Genomic DNA, 16,524 nt, shown 5'->3' on the forward strand with positions numbered 1-16,524 from the left:
TCCTGCAAAGGTCTTACTGATACAAACCTCCTTGGCTAAGCCACCCCAGGAGCCCTTGGCATTACTCTAACACACGCTGTTTTCCAGCGAGGGGTTTGGGGGCAATCTGGATGACTTTACAGGCAGATTTCCTCAGGCTTATACATGCTGAGCTGTATTTAACTAATGGGACATCTTGGAGAGTAAGAGGCTATTCAGTGTAAGCAGGGACTCGGGACTGGCCGTGGCATGGAATTGTTGCGTACGGTTAAGATCTGCACACTCCAGTGAGATGGTTAATGGAGTTAATGCAGTTAAAATCAATGGGCTGTGCTAATTCACCTCGGCTGAAGCCCTCGGTGTCTGCGTTTCTCATGGCTTTTCAGTGCTTCCTTTAAACTCTATTAATTCTAACGTTTAATTGCAAACAAACTGACTGATGGAACAGTTAAAGAAAAATCAGCTGTAAAGGGTCAAGGATTTAACCTGTCCTATCTCTATTACTCCCACGCAGATCTTTCAGACCAGTTATTTGCATATGTTAAAATCTAATTCCAGTTGTTCATCACATAGAACTAGGTAAGCTTTTCTTTTTTTTTAATGAGAGATGTAACTTCAGGGCACTATTAAATTCTAATTAAAAATCAGTCAAAAGCACCCTTCTCTTAGTGTTTGTGCCTGCAGCAACACTTCCACTGTGGTATCAAACCTCAGTTCATTACTTCTTAATTAATTTTGCCTTGAGAAGCTCTAAGTTCTCAGAGGACCTGTTGGATTTTCAGAGCGTTGTCTGCATAGCGTTGGCTTATACGCAGCAGCCGCAGCCAAATGACATTCAGATCAGGAATTCTTACCCATGTAATCCAATTTGATACAATGACTGCAGCCAGCCAGCTTTCAGGAATCTGAAAGACCCTTGAAGCTCACAACACAGAGGATATCCTGCCGGGAGCTACTGATTGGGTAGGGATTTTCCCATCTCCCTATTCCCACTGTGCATATTTTGCAGTTGAACAGGTTGGTATATGGGTTGTTTGGGTTGGGTTTTGGGTTTTTGTTTTTTGGTGAAGAAATAAGAATGAGAAACTAGACTTGTTCCTGACCCCCAGGAAATCTTGTTTTCAAGTCCTTGAGTTGGCCAAGATTTGCCTTGCCAGGCTCCTGAAGATGTGCACGTTCGTTTTCAAGATAAGAATCCTGCAATCGTGGTCTCCCACTGCAAATGATTCATTTCCCCTCTTGGCCCGGCTGTGTGCGCACGTGTCTGAGGGTGGTGAGCCGGGGGCTGACCAGTGCCCTGGAACAAAGAAAGGAAAAGAAGGGAAGGGGTGGAGGAAAATAATCTACCCAGTCTCCCGGGGAACATTTTTCACTGGTCTAGGGCATTTTCACCTGAACAGTTTTTGCGATGAACGTAGCACAGAGGGGCCCAGGGTGGCTTGAGCATCCGAGCACTCCCCAAACTCTAAAAGATGGGTTTGGCAGAAGAGCATGATTTAAACTTGTCTCTCCAAGCTGGGAGGGACATCTATAGCTCCTGACCAAGCCAGGAAAGACCTGGATGGTATAAACTTTCATAAAAAAACCATTGAATTAAGCCTGGTTTGCCCAAGCAGACCCTGTAACTGTCAAAGGCAATAGTTCAAATCTACCTTCATGTGTATCCAAGTCTTCTTGCTGCAAGGCACAGAATTAGATGGGTGTGACTGAGGGAGCTGTGGATGAAAAAAAGTAGAAATGGGGAACAGGCAAGGCTTAAAACAAGGTTTTGAGGCAATGTCAGCTTTCTGATTTTCCTCTTGGAGAAAGTGCATGGAGAAAGGGGAAAAAATTAAAAATAGAAGGAAAAGAAACCTTGGTGAGTGGATGCGATCAAGGCATTTTGGACCCTGGGGAAAGCCCCCTCCTTTCCCCAGGGCATCCTTTCCTTTTCTTCAGCAACAGTTTAGATAAGTCTTGCTTCTCCTTTTCCCAGATGCTGACTTGAGGGCAGGATAGTGACTGGATATTTTGCTACTTCTCCTCTCTGCTGGGAATGATGAGGGAGCTGAGCAAGAAAACAGACTGGGCATCTTAAGGGGGACCAGGTATGAGTCAGCTCTCCCTTCTCATAGCCTGTCCGCACCGGAGCCAGCCGAAGCAGTTGTCAGGGCTGATGTCCTGAGCCACATGCCTGCCCATCCTTGTCCCCAGAGCCACACTTAACAGCACTCTAGCGATGGATGTATGGATAGCTCCACAAGCCTCAGCTGGTCTCATTTATGTGTTGTGGAGGCCAGGAGAGGTTAAAAGTCAATGCTAGGTTTGGTCCATATATGCTCTAGGATTTGATGGTCCTGTTATGTCATATAGCAGAAACACCCACCAGCTACCAGTTGAGACAATCATTCAGTTGAGCTAAGAGAGCTGCAGCCCAGCCTGGGTCAGGGACAGCAGGTTACATTTCTTGCTGTCCTCAGCAAAGAGTCAAAACCTCAACCTGCTTGATGCTGCAGTTGTAGATGTGCCAAGTCAGTGTGTACCCTTTGACCGCGGCCAGCACTATGGTGTGCCACCATAGCCATGTCAGTGCTAAAGAGAAGAAACTGAAAGTCTCTTCAGTATTGATTTTGAGGTTCATTTTATTTTTCCAACTTTTTATGACTGAAAGGCAGCAGACCTGACACTAATGTGCCCCAGAGATGTCTTCATTCAAATGCCAAGGACCACAGAGACTGTGGAGCTTGGATAGAAGACAACGGGGAAGGAGAGTTGGGTTCTTACCTGGGATGTAGGAACAAAGCTGGCCTGGCTTTCCATGGAGGAAAAAGTACAGCACAAGACTGTCAAGGCCATAGTGGTACAGAGACGGCAAATCTGGGGAGGAAACAGGGAGGCCCTTGCCTACTCCATGTGGCAGGGTAGGACCATTTTTCCTGATACGCTCTGGGATCTCACAGCTGCGTAATACGATTATAAGGGGGTGCATGGAAAGGGCTGGGGCAGGGCGTGAAGAGCCCATGGGCTGTCTAGCAAATGCACCTGAGCAGGCTCTATAGGAAGGGAATCTGCCTTACGCTTGGTATTCACAAATAGGCTGATTTACTGCCTCTGTGCCTGCCCAGACCGACTGTTCACCCTCCACACCGAGGGCTCATGAAAGGGGAAATATTCTATGCTCAGGGAGCCTTGGAAGATGTTAGCCAAAATTTTGGGTGGGGAGGTGAGCAAGGCTGAAGCCTGGTTTTCGCAGGAATCCCCTATATATTTGAACCTGCCCCCTTTTCTTTTCCTGTCGAGAACACCTGGCCACAGGGTGCTAGCTGCAGTCTGTGCAAGACCTCCTGGCAGGGAAAGCCAGTCACTTGTGAAAGACTTCCTAAGGGAAATGCTTACATCCACTGAGGTTTAGCATGCTGGAAAATGTACAAAAAGAAGAATTCTCGTGTAGGACAGAGGATGGCCTGGATAAGATAAGATAAGCGATCTTGTCAGCCTCTCAGAGCCCATCTATTTTCTTACACTGCGTTGCATCAAGCGAGGGTATGCTGGCTTGCTTCCAGCCTGTACCTCCTCACTTGCATCTGGGTGGAATCCCACCAAAGAGACTGAGCCCAGCTGCAGAGCTGAGGGTGCAAGTGGACCTTCTCCCTCAGCTCCTGCTCCCCTTCCAGTCCCTCTCCTTCTCTCGCCTCCCTGCCACCCCTTCTACCAGCTGGCAGAAGCCAGAGCATGACCCTTGGAGTACGTGCCTCTGCCCACCCTGCCTCTGCGACGTTTCAATGCTGAGCGCTCGGTGCTCCGGGATTACTGGGAGTAAGTTTCCAAGGAATTCATTTGTCATTACTTGCTAAATAAATGGAGTCTGATAAGAATCTGTGTTCTGCTTCCATAAAAACCTATAGATGCTGTATCTGGTGTCTAAGTAGTTTCTCACAAGAACACACACATTCTTCTCCATAAAAGCCGGAAAAGACCGCCTGGATCAGCTGTTGTGGTTAATGCTTGGGAGGGAGGCCTCTGCGCTTTCATTATCAGCAGTCGCCACGAAGTGTTGGGCAGGGAGGGCTCAGCAGCACAGCAGGAAAAGGGTTTCATATCTGGAAATAATCTTGCAGAAGTCTCTCCTAGGGCTGAAATTCTCAACAGGAGCCTTTCATCTGAATCCCCCGAGGCAGCAAGGCAACGGGCTCTCATCCTTTGGTAAAGCCTAGCAGGTTTTACATATTTTTTAAAAGCAATTAATTTTTTTTTAAACTCCATATGACAGAAACCATGAAAAGAATACATCTAGTCCCTTTTTATGATGGACATAAACCAACATATTCCACAAGTGGCATCCTCAATATTCTTCTTAGGAACAGGTCTGCGTCACATCTCCAGAGCACCTGAAGACCAGATCCTTAGAAGCCTAATTGCTGCTGAAATCAGTGTGATTTAGTTAGCTCCTTAAATACCTTATCAAATCAGACCTGTGCTCCCTTGCATGTGGTTGATACATGTATTCTCATAAAATCTCTGTGAAGCAGGACTGTATTTCAAGGGTTGAGGTACAGGGACAGAGTAACCGATGGTCATGTTTTCTGAAGAGCCTGGAGTAAATCACAGCAGTTTGAAAACCCCACTCCTGCAATTTGTCCAAAGTCTGGGAGAGAGTCTAGGGGCAACATTCACATCTCCAGCCCCCAAACCTGGACTTCACAGGGCCAAGTGGACGTCAGCTAGAGCTCGTTAATTCCAGTAGTCTTTTAATTTTTCTATTATTACATATACTTTTTCCATTATAGAAACATCAGGCATTGGGGAGGGTGGGGAAGACTTTTGTGCTTCAAATAGGTCTTCACAAAAGGGCTAAAAAAAATCCCACAGAACACTCAAGATAACATTGTCATCTGTAATATTAGTAACGCACCCAAAATGGAAAACATTCTTGTTGTGAAACTCTCAGGTTGCTGTTTTGTTTGCTCCTTATTAAGAGTTAATAAACAAAACTGTTTGGGTTAATTTTGTCATGTGTACTGCGAGTTGCTAAGTAACATGGCTCCACTCTGCCTGAAGTCTGTGTGGTGAGACAACCCAGAGAGGCATTAAAGCGCTATAAAATAAATGGGATGGATCACATTATAGTGTACCAGACCCTGGCTTTCCATTTGGAGCATGGATTTTTTTTTTTTTCCCCTTCCCTTGTTTTAGGTGTAGAAAAACCAAAGATACAGAGTCCACCTGATGTATGAAGGGCGAAGAGCAGGTTATGCAGGTGGGAAGCTGTGTGGCTCTCGCTGGGAGATGATGCCTGCGGGGTCCTGCCCGTTGCTGAAATAATTGCTGGGCTGGGGGTGATGTGCAGCAGGAAGGCAGACACCAAAGGGCCAAGGAGGAGAGTGAGGAAATTGCCTTGGTTGTCACAAGATCTGGGAGGTTTATGCACAGGATTTTTAATCAGGAACAGGTGGAGAGCTTGAGTCGTTGGAAGGTCCTACGTGGTGGCCCACTGTAGAAGGGAAGGCACCCTACATGCTCTGTACGTCTGTGGTGCTACAGGGGCTATGGTTCTGCTAGATTTCCCTGCTGCTTTCTAAAGAAAAGCCTCTCCAGGATGGCTTTTAGTTCCTAGCAGGGATAAAATAAATGGGATGGATCACATTATAGTGTACCAGACCCTGGCTTTCCATTTGGAGCATGGATTTTTTTTTTTTTTCCCCTTCCCTTGTTTTAGGTGTAGAAAAACCAAAGATACAGAGTCCACCTGATGTATGAAGGGCGAAGAGCAGGTTATGCAGGTGGGAAGCTGTGTGGCTCTCGCTGGGAGATGATGCCTGCGGGTCTCTGCCCGTTGCTGAAATAATTGCTGGGCTGGGGGTGATGTGCAGCAGGAAGGCAGACACCAAAGGGCCAAGGAGGAGAGTGAGGAAATTGCCTTGGTTGTCACAAGATCTGGGAGGTTTATGCACAGGATTTTTAATCAGGAACAGGTGGAGAGCTTGAGTCGTTGGAAGGTCCTACGTGGTGGCCCACTGTAGAAGGGAAGGCACCCTACATGCTCTGTACGTCTGTGGTGCTACAGGGGCTATGGTTCTGCTAGATTTCCCTGCTGCTTTCTAAAGAAAAGCCTCTCCAGGATGGCTTTTAGTTCCTAGCAGGGCCAGGCAGGCCAGATTGGACACAGTTTCAGGAGGAGGGCTGGGAGAAGGGAAAAGCTGGATTAGATGGTGACCATGTGAGATGCTTGGAGCAGAAACCTGTCTGTCTGAGGGATGGGGGAAAGGCAGTGATATTGCTGTAGCTTTCAGACAAATGGACTTCTCTTTAAAATGGTGACTATCACTGTCATATGAATGTAAATTGCGAATTATTTTCTGCAGACAAGTACAAAAAGAGGTATTGTGTGTAAGGTCTAATTTCATACTGAGAGCAACTAGCAGAGAACAAGACACTATTTTAATAGCAATAGAAATGGAGCATGTTGCTGGGCTGGGAATTTCCAGGGAACACTCTTAAACATGTTCTGAGATCTCTTTTGTTTAGTTTGCAGGCATTGTTCAGTTGTTGAAGAAATCCTAATTTGGAAATGAGTATTTCAGTCTTTCAAAGGGGTTTTAGCAGCAGTGTAGTTTGTCTCTGCCTCAGCTTCCTCCTAGGACAGGTTGCTCTCAAGAAAGAGGCATTTTTGTTTGGGCTGAGGGTCCTAAAAGAAGGATCACATACATGTTGCTTAGGATCATTTCTGTTCCAGGACTGGAGATGCAGCCGGAATAAAGCAAACCATTCTAGAAAAGTCTTACATTGGTCCATTTGTATGGTGAGCCAAAAGCTTTCAGGGTACACCCCAGCTTTCAGAATTGTTATTTTGGTGCAAAGACTAGTGCTTTCAGATACAGTTTTTCAAATATGAAGTTTCCCCTTGAATTCAGTGACTTGATATAGTATCAATTATGCTGCAAATCAAGCAGGGGTTAGGGAAGAGGGAAGAGAAAGGAAATCCAGGAATACCTATCAGTCAAGGCAGATGCTGGAGGAATGTGAGCAGTGCAGGTTTCAAACTTTGAGGGCTTCCCAGGTTTCTCAGGGCTGAACTAACACTTGTCAATATGAAAAAAACCCACCCCAAAACTCCAAAACTTTCTGTTTTTTTGATGAAATGTGGGTGGCAACTGCTGGTTTTAGCAATCAAATGATCCCTTCCAAGACATACCTAAAGTTATTTCCTCGAGTAGCCAGCCAGCCATCATACAAGCGCCTGCAGACAAGACGAGAGCGAGCTCCTAGCAGCATCTGGGGTTATGGTTAAAAGCACCAGGTTGGCAGGTCCCAAGATCCTACCAGGAATTCTTTAAAGGATACATGGAGTTCATTTATGGCTTCTGCAAGCAGAAGTGGGGCAGGATGCATTTCATATGGCTTTACGTGTAGAACGCATATAGATCATGCATATGCAGTCTGTTTTATTTTGCCTGCAGTGCCTGACATAGTACTGTCTGACAATGAATCATATGGATTCAAACAGTTCAGTGTGCCGCAGATTTAAACATGAAAGTGCCGTTTCCTATTGTCCCCAGTCCAAGGGGTTGGTGGAACATCACGTTAAAATAATAGGGCTGCTATTAATAAAGCCGTCGGAGTCTGTATTCAGCACTGCTACATGACAAAACACATCGTGAGGCAGAGGTTCTCATCTGCTGACACAGAGAGGGCTAAACCCAGCCATGCTGGAGCTGCTAACACGCTTCTCGGTCTCACTGGAGACCCTGTAGAAATACGGAGGCAATTAAGACAAGACAGAACAGTACGACTAATGCAAACCAGGAACCGACGCTGCTTCTCAGAAGTGCTGTTGTGTGCGTTTCTGCTGGTGCAAGGCAGGCTAAATCACGGGCACTGTGTCAACTCGTTGCCTCATTTGTAGGAAATTTGCTACGCCAGACGGATGCCTGCTCCAGGGAATACACAGACACCTTCAGATCTCAGAAGGAGGGGAGGTGAGGGACACTTCTTTTGAACAGGAGTGTCTTGGGAAAATAGCAACCACAGCAGGTTGAGACGGTGGGGTGTCAGGGCACGGACAACAGACCTGCCAGCTCCCAACAAGAGGAGGAAGTGTGAGTGACAAAATGCAGCACAGCCAAAGGATTATTTGAATGCTCTTAGTCAGCCAAAGGTGTCAGGTGGATTACAGATACTTGCAATTCTACATTGTATGTGTATTTTAAAACTAATTATATTCTGACCCAGAGGGGAAGATTTGGGTGGTCTGCAAGGCTGAACTTCCCCAGACAGACCATAGATATGTGATGAGCACTTGCTGGACCAGCTAGTAGGAACAAGAAGAAAAGCCTCATTGAGAACCTGAGGCCCAGATTCATTTCACCTGGCTGTAAGAGCTTAAGTGCTTAAGCACCACGGCTTCCTCCAAAGAATTGGGAATTGGGAGACACCTAATCCCCACCTGATTTGTGCTTTGGGGATGTCTGTCTCCTTCTGGGTTGCCTTTTGGTGCTTGGCGTTGTGGGGAATGAATCCTGGACTGAGCAGCATCTGCGCCCACACCAGGAAGGTTTTTCTCCTCCTCCTCTGGGAACACTTTCTCTTCCCTGGCAGTTGTCTTCTGCCACTTTTCTACCCATCTTGACTTTCACTGCATCCTAACCTTAGTCTTCACTGGAACTCCTTGATACCCAATCTCTGTCCCAAAACACTGACTCAGGAATGCTAACACCAAGCCTTGGAAAACCTGGTATTTCAACATTAGTTTTTCCCTCCCCACCCATCACAGAGAGTTAGTAGCTGCCATATCCCTCTGATTATTTGCTTCCCAAGAAAGATAAGCAATCTGCTGGCACTGCTGGTCTGCTTGTCCACCCTGTCCTCACCAGCACTTCCCACTGCAGATGGTCCCACCTGCCTGGTGCAGATAGGTCACATAGGCACAAGCCCATTTAAATTAGGGCTCGAGCGATACTTTAAGGGTCATGAAGGCCTCTCGAAGGTCCTTCTGAGACCAACTGAATTTCAATTCATTGAGAGAGAAGTTTCTTTCTAAGCAAACAAGAGAGAATTGAATGGGGCTGTGCTCTGCTACACGGCGCTGAGGTTGATATGGCAACAAAGGTTCTAAAAATGATGAAACGCAAATGATATTCTACCGCTATATAAATAGCTGTGTCAAGTTGTTATGGAAACTGTCAAGTAAACTGGGTTAAGAAGGGCTACTTTTTCTGCTCTCTTTTGCCAAGGCTTTCTGAAACAGCGTGTACCAGCACAGTACAATGAGGACCTGCGAAAACTGGGCGATGCATTGATCAGAGAGTCTCTACAAATGAGATGGGATGGCATTACAGCCTCTGTCCTCCTGAGAGGCTGGGACTTTGAATGAAGTGCTGTACCTGCTCTGTTCCCACAATATACTGGTGGAAGCCATGACATGGTCTCACCAGAATCACCTCCTGGAGACCTGGGGCTTGTGGTGCTCTGTGGAGACACTGTTGTGTGGGTAGATTTATTTTTTTTTCTGAAGGCCCAGAGCAAACACTCAGGTGGTGAATGCCAGGTGGAACAGCAGTCGCAGCTGTGCATACAGTAAAGCACTTTTGGGGCAGGCAGGTGGAAGAAGCTTCCACTGAGATTAAAAGTGTAATTCAGTAGGTTTTGAAACCAATGTACCAGCTGTGAATTGGAGGGGGCATCACGTATCCTTTGATGCGAATATAAAAAAGGTGAAAATCAAAGCAAAAATGTTGAGTTGCACCTTGGGCACCAATCTTTTGTCTTAAAGTTATTCCAAGAGTAGATAGACCCAAAACATCCAAATCCTCTCTGAAGGATCCTTCTATTCTTCAGCCGAGATTGATTTGACATCTTGTTTTCAGCCCCAGTCCCTTTTGTGAGCTGCACAAAGGCATCACTTAAATTAACCTCGCCTTGTGAGATGCCCACTGTGCCGTATTGTCAGGCGGGTGATTTTGAGATAATGCACTTGTTCTTGATTCATTTTAGGTCCTTAGGAATTTTCCAGTAATGAAATGCAACATGATCTCTTTGAAAGACACCAGGCAGGTAAATTAGCGACTCACCCTATTAATGCTCTTCTGTTATTGTCACTGAATCTGTCCAAGAGCATAATTCAAGCAATATAACTGTTTATGGTATGCACAGCCTTCTTATCTTTGTTTCCACCGATACAGTTATCTGGCACCTATCCCTCTCAACACAATCAAGATTAGAGTCAGAGGGAATGAAGTTGTTGAAAGGTTTTCCTTTCATATTTCCAAAGATATGATAGCAAAGAGAATTTTAAAAGGGTATTACTGTGTTGATGTACAGTGGGTATTCAATCCCTATAAAAAGCTCTCTGTCATACATTCGATTCACCTTTCTAGAGCTTAGCAGTCAGCATGCAGAGTTATGCCACAAGGGGTTAGTGGAATGTACTTTGTTCTTGCGTATAAATAGCCAGCTTTTAATAACGAGTGTTCAAAAGTATGCAGAAGTGAACAGGATGTTAGGACTGAGAAATCCTTTTCCTCTGGAGCTGTGAAAAAAAAAATATAAAAAAAAATAAAATAAAAAAAATCACACATTCAGAGGAAAGAAAGTAAAATGCAGCGAGTTGGCTTGGTGCCAGCTACAAAAAGGGACAAAAAAAAATGACAAGAAAAGTCCCCCTTTCTCTCTGGGAGCAAATTTTTGCCTTTATCCCTTCAATGAAGAAAAACTGCCATTTGCTTGGCAAAAGAATAGTCTGTATGCACAATGGGGAAAGGCTGCAACTCAGGGGTCAAACGGTAGAAACTGTGCCCTGCAAATCATTTTTGAAAGCTGAATAAGTTACACTGGGCTCATGCTGGGATGCAGCTCCTGTGGAGAAGGACCTGACCCAGCTCTGGGCCAGGAGGACAGTGCTGTGGGGTGGGTCGGGGAGGGAGAGGACTCCTCTGGCTTCTTGGTGCTTTCTTGTGAAGCAAGAGATATTGTTCATGTCGCACTCCTCTACAGTGTGGCAGGCAGGGGCAACCACAGTCAGGGGCAAGGAGGACACTGGTGTGGTCCAGATGAGGGGTGTAAGCATGGTGGTCAGTCCCTCTGCACCCCAGGTCTCCATCTGTCTCGGCCATTTCAACTGTAAAGTTCCCAGATGATGGGCTGTTTCTCCTTGTGGGCCTGGCGCAATTGGGGCATGTTTCTGGTAGTGATCTCTGAGTCCTATATCATCTAAATATATGAATAAGTAATGAAAAGTGATAAGGAAGAGGATCAGATGCTGTGGAGATGGGCAGCAGTAAAAAGACCTGAGACAGATTAGTAGTGCAAGTATTTCTACCGAGTGGTAAATGCTTCAGAAGGAAGGAGGAGAGGCTAAAACAGGAGCACGAATCAAGCACACAACCGGGAGAAGGAAAGGCTCCTGGTAAATGGCTCCCAGCCAAGAAAATATTCAGGCAAAGAAAGGAGGAGAGCGATGTGCAGTCATGGGGTAGCAGTGCAAGGTGTTTCGAGGTGTATTTTATATGACAGAATTTGGGATGCAAAGAAAACCACAGAGGAAGTTTCACCCTCTTGATTTGCTGGAAAATACAATGTCTATCCTCCTCAGATGGCTACAGCCCTGCCAGGGAGCAGGGGAATTAACTCTTCTATCTGCACCATGTCTGAGGGGTTTATGGTCACCCCAGTAGGGGTTTCAGAGGCTGGTGGCTGTCCCCCTGTCTCCTGGAGCTGGGTTCCTTTGCCCCTCTGCTGGCTTGTGCACAACAGGCTTGTGGGACAGGAGCAGAGCCATGGGCAAAGGGCCCGCGGGAAGTAGCGAAAAATTTTTCTTGCCTTTCTGCTGATTTGGTAAAAGGGCCAGGACAATACCGGATCTAACACTTTTCTGAAGGCATGAATATGTCTAAGCTACTCTACGACTTCGTATTCATCTACCTTACTTTTCTAGGCTGAGCTACATGTGGGGCTGTGGGTGCAGGTGATACACGACGTGAGAAATGCTCTTTTTTTAGCATTTATAGTACGATTTTAGAGTACAAACTGGCAGAAAGGAGATGGTCTTATGCTCCTGAAACCTGATGAACCAAGACTGACTTTGTTGTGCTTCAGATTGGGGATCTGCTTTCAGGGGGAAGCCATGTTGATCACAGGAAGTACCTGCAGGATTATGTCCAAAAGATGGGCACTTAGAAACTCTATATACCAAGGTTATTAGTTTCTGTTTTGAAGGAGGCTCACCAGCTGAGACTTATTCCTGACTTTAAAAATGGGGAAGACTGTTAGAATAGGTGACATACCTCTAAATGAAGGACAACAAAATGCAAAGCAGAAGCAGAACTACTGAATTAAACTGAACATTCACATTTTCTCTGTTTTTTCACATCATTTTAAGGGACACCTCAGTGGAAGAGGAACTCGGTGACAGTTCCTTAGAAGTCATATAGCTCTTAAGCAGCTCCCAGGGAAAAGAAACAAACAAAACACCCCCTGGATCTCAGGGCACTGTGCAGTGATTTTCCAGTCCTTTCAATTGCTTCACATTGCGTGGGCTGAGCAGTGATTGGGAGCTCTTACATTTTAATGCCAAGTTTCAGAAAGATCTTTCTCGATGTCTGCTCCACCTTTGTTTCCTCTTTTCTTTGTGGTTTGGGTCCACCCAGACTCAGAAGCCAAAGAAAAGTGGATGGGCTGATTCACTAGACTTTGCACTTGAACGGCTTCAGACATTTTTCATTCATTCCAATCCTCCTTGGAGGCATTCATAACATTTTTGCTATTTTTTTCCACAGCCTTACATGTATATACATTGCACTATCAGATAGGGTAATAATAAGTATTAAAGGAAGAGTGTGCTTGTTCACGTCCTCTAGGTGATGTAAGGCAGAAATGTAGCCTGCAGCTCAGCTCTGCAGCCGCTCAGAGACTGCCCACAGCAACATCTCCTCCTGCTCACCAAGGTCTGTCCATTTTTTAATTTCTTGTTCTTCCTGGTACCATTGTTTCTCCCTGAGATCAGGATGCACATCCCAGTTTCCTGCTGCTTTTATTCTCACTCAGCCCGTCTCATTTTAGCATTTTATTTCTGAACTGAAGCCATTATTAGATATGGGCTCAAGCATGCTTTGTAGTCATCCCTGAAAACATGGTCTACTATCCCATAAAGCTAGGGAAAGTTGGCCCTAGAGAGCAGACTCATGATCCTTGCTGTTTTCTTGCCTGCTGGGAGCTAAAAATTCCTTGTAAAGTCCTCCTAGGAGATACAGTACCTTTCAGAAATCTCCTCCCCTTTTTTCTTTTTCCCAACAGTGGAAATGCTTTACATACTTTGCAGATGTGTAAGGCTGTTACGTAAAGCATCACATGAAAGCAAGGGCTCTTGCAAATAATAAAACTACAGGCTAGTTGAAACCGGCCCCCTTATTTCATTTTCCTTAACAAAATGTAAATCTACACCCACACAAACTATGCGTGCTCAGAGCAAAACAGTATTCCACATTCTGCAGCGGGGAGGGAGCCAGCCTTGTCAAGGGGCAGCTCCCTTGCCACGCTCCTTCTCCACCAAGCTTGTGCTTCGTTTCTACACCAGATTTGATCAGCCTGGGCATTGGCACTGGTGCTGGCAGAGGCACTGAGGTGAGGAAGTGGCTTCCCCCATCCATAACTCATTGGGCAACCTTCCTTGAGGATCTGCCCACCACCGTGGGCTTTGAAGATGTGGTCTGGAAAGTGCTCAGCCTGCTTTCCTTCAAGGAGTCTTTCAAGTGTCCAGGCAGACTTCCTGCTGGATGCACTAGTGCTGACATGGGCATGAGTGCAAGGAACATGAGGGGGGCATCTGTCCAGCTGACATCCAGCCTGGACCTTCTCCATTTCAGCAGCCCTGGTCTTGTGCCCTCTTCCCTCCTAGCTCTCACTGGACTTGTCCCACTTTCACAGTAGCTTGCTTTTCCAGCACCCCTGGGACTGGTTTAAAAATAGGATAATGATAATAATTCTACCTTCCACCACCCCCTCCAAAAAAAGGAAAGGCGTAGCAATCTAGAAGGAGCACCTCAGTGGACTTCTCAAAATCACTGCCACAAAATCACTGCCAAAGAAGTAACCAAGTCACAGGGCAACTTGCAGGATGAGACATTTCTCAATATGATATCCTAGGAAACTGTTTAACATGACTAGCTTCAATCAAATTAATTGTCTATTATTCAATTAAAATAAGGAAGTGAAGAGACAAAACCTTATTTAATTTCTTTCTGTCATCAGCCTGTGTAATCTGCAGTTTAATGAACCTGATGGGTTGTCTTCACATGAATAAAGAATTTTTCCTCAGGCCACCTACTCCAGTCATCACTGGGGGATGGGGAAATCTCAGCTCCATTAACAAAGGAGAAGTCCAAAGGTGCTGCTCTGCGGATGGGACAGGATAACTCCCCATTGCTATTAAAGTGCCTTAACTGAAAAGGGCACATTCAGGCTTGCAGAGGGACAACATACCCCATTTTCTAAAAGCAATGACTTCCTTTTCTCATGTATCTTTTGTGACAATTCATTTCTGCGCCTCTTCCCAGAGGTGACCTGTTTGATATGCAGTCGTTTCATAATTCGCTGCCAGGTCCCAGGAACTGCAGTGTGGACAAAGACACGTGCTCGTGAAGAAATCCTTCCACTGAGCACCAAAGCGTTGGCTCAAACCTGGTGTCCAGGAAAACTGTACAGAAACCCTGAGCCTTGTGCTCTATGGAGAGCCTGGAAGAGGAGCGCACGCTGCCTGCAAGCAGATTCTCTGCTTCTCCCACCTCTGGACACCAACTCAAGCCCAGGCTTAGCTTCCCTGAAATTATGCTCCTTGAGGCAAACTTAGAGAGCTTCATCTGTGTGGTTTTGCCCCATGTAATCACCAGCCAGGTCCCTTTCTCCAGCAGAGTTAAAAAACATAATATAAACTGCTTTTCCATATTTCCTCCACCTAAACACAAGGTTTCTGGTCCAGTCAGAGAAGATCAAGTTCAGCAAATGGTCAGTTAAATTGGACTTGAAAAGGTAGAGCCAGTGGGAACAGGAAAAATAAGGAAAGGCTTTAGTGGAGATGGTACATCAGGGAATCCCAGGTAATTCAGATGCTGACAGAGCTGGCAGTGGCCAGCTGCACCCTATTGCAGTGCAGAAATAGGTGGCCAAGTGTCACCAGTCCCAAGGGTCTCTCCTCTATTTTGGTCTCACTTCTGAGCCTAACCTCCATTTCTGCATGTTCGATCATTTGCTCACATGAACGTGCACACACACGTTTCATTACCTACTTGGTGTATGTGCCATTTCCCCATGCTTGTAACCCCCTGTCAGTCATGTGGACCATCCTGCAGCAGACACTAGTTTGTGGAGGCAGTCGGGCCAAAAAACTGATCCTAAATCCTTCACGATGCTAAAGCAAAGCTCCCCTGCCATGGCAGCCCCAGCCTTCAGGGGACTCTGTGCTTTCTTCTACCTTCGTTAGCCTGATGTAACGTTACTGCTCAGCTGCACCTAGTGTGACACTGGCTCCTTTGTGCAGCTGCAAGGCTTTTGCACATCAGCCAAAATGCAATGCTAAACCAATCAGGATAATAAGCGGCCGACTGTTAACATGCTGTTTCCAAGAGGCGGGTTGTATACTATTTCACAGGTTATTGCAAGTGTCTCTTTGTAAGTCAAATGCAAGGGGGGCTCAGCCTGTGGGTAGGTGTCCTGGTCCTCTCAATGCCAACTGGACATACAGCACTGGACACTGGGCACTGTGAGCAGTCGATGGAGAAGCCCCACTTGCCAGCTGAGCTTTATACTGGTGGAGAGCAGGAGCTGGTCACTGCAGTACTTGCGCCTCCTATGCCTTCACCATCCCCTGCTCCAAGCCCACCTGGCACAAGCAGCGAGAACCAATGGTTTTGGTGGGAAATTGTGGAAAGGGGAAGCAGGAGCTGTGGTGACTCAGAGATTCACTTTTCCCAGGCAACATGTTCTGGTGGGATTTGAAAGCTCCTTTCCCTTGGCCAGAAGTCTCCTCCGCCACTGCGGCTCCCAAAAGGGTGGGTCCCAGAGCCTGGGAAGCGCTTCCGCTTGGACCTTCAGGATGAGCCTGACACAGTTAGAGCTGTAGGAGGGACCGGGCTTTTCTTGTCCTTCACCCCCAAAATAAATCAGAAATATGGCAAAACAAAAAAAAAAAAAAAAAAATGGAGAAGAGGTGTGGAGGGGTTGCTCATGAGGCCAGGCTCTGAGTCTGAGGAGAGAGGTCAGAGGATTCCTTGGGAAGCAATCAGCAATTAAGGGAGCAGATGATAAACTGGCCCATGTTCCTTTAAGTCAGCATCTGGCTTTGCCCGTCCGCCCAGCCTGCTCTCCGGCATTTGAAGCACTGTGCAAATAAAGATAATGTGACACGGCATCCTGTTAGGAAGCTCACTAATTGGTCAAGGACCAGTGAGGATCAAGCATTGCAGTGGGTTTTGGTGTTGGAAATGCCATCAGTGAAGGTAGTGTGCGCTGTGGGTAGGGGGCATCTCCCGGTGCCCCAGGTGCAGGGTTTGTAGTGGCCGCTGTTGGGGTGGGGGAGCC

At 46.3% G+C, this 16,524-nt stretch overlaps 1 protein-coding gene across 4 annotated transcripts in view; it reads right to left on the reverse strand.

Annotated features, from left to right (window-relative positions):
- GPR132 (G protein-coupled receptor 132) overlaps nt 1–16,524 on the reverse strand; it is an 87,591-nt gene that overhangs the window by 41,343 nt on the left and 29,724 nt on the right. The window contains exons 1-2 of one of the 4 annotated variants that reach the window (XM_035900404.1): nt 1,632–1,667; nt 1,129–1,276 (exon numbers count right to left, since the gene is read on the reverse strand). The exons of 2 other annotated variants lie outside the window; for them this stretch is intronic. The gene's annotated coding sequence lies outside the window, so the exon portion shown is untranslated. Of the gene's footprint in view, nt 1–1,128; nt 1,277–1,631; nt 1,668–16,524 lie in introns of those variants that run through there. One more of the 4 variants, XM_035900402.1, reaches the window with a different exon arrangement.

The sequence above is a fragment of the Egretta garzetta genome, unplaced genomic scaffold (assembly GCF_000687185.1).
Source record: "Egretta garzetta isolate BGI_Z169 unplaced genomic scaffold, ASM68718v1 scaffold508, whole genome shotgun sequence".
NCBI lineage: Eukaryota > Metazoa > Chordata > Aves > Pelecaniformes > Ardeidae > Egretta > Egretta garzetta.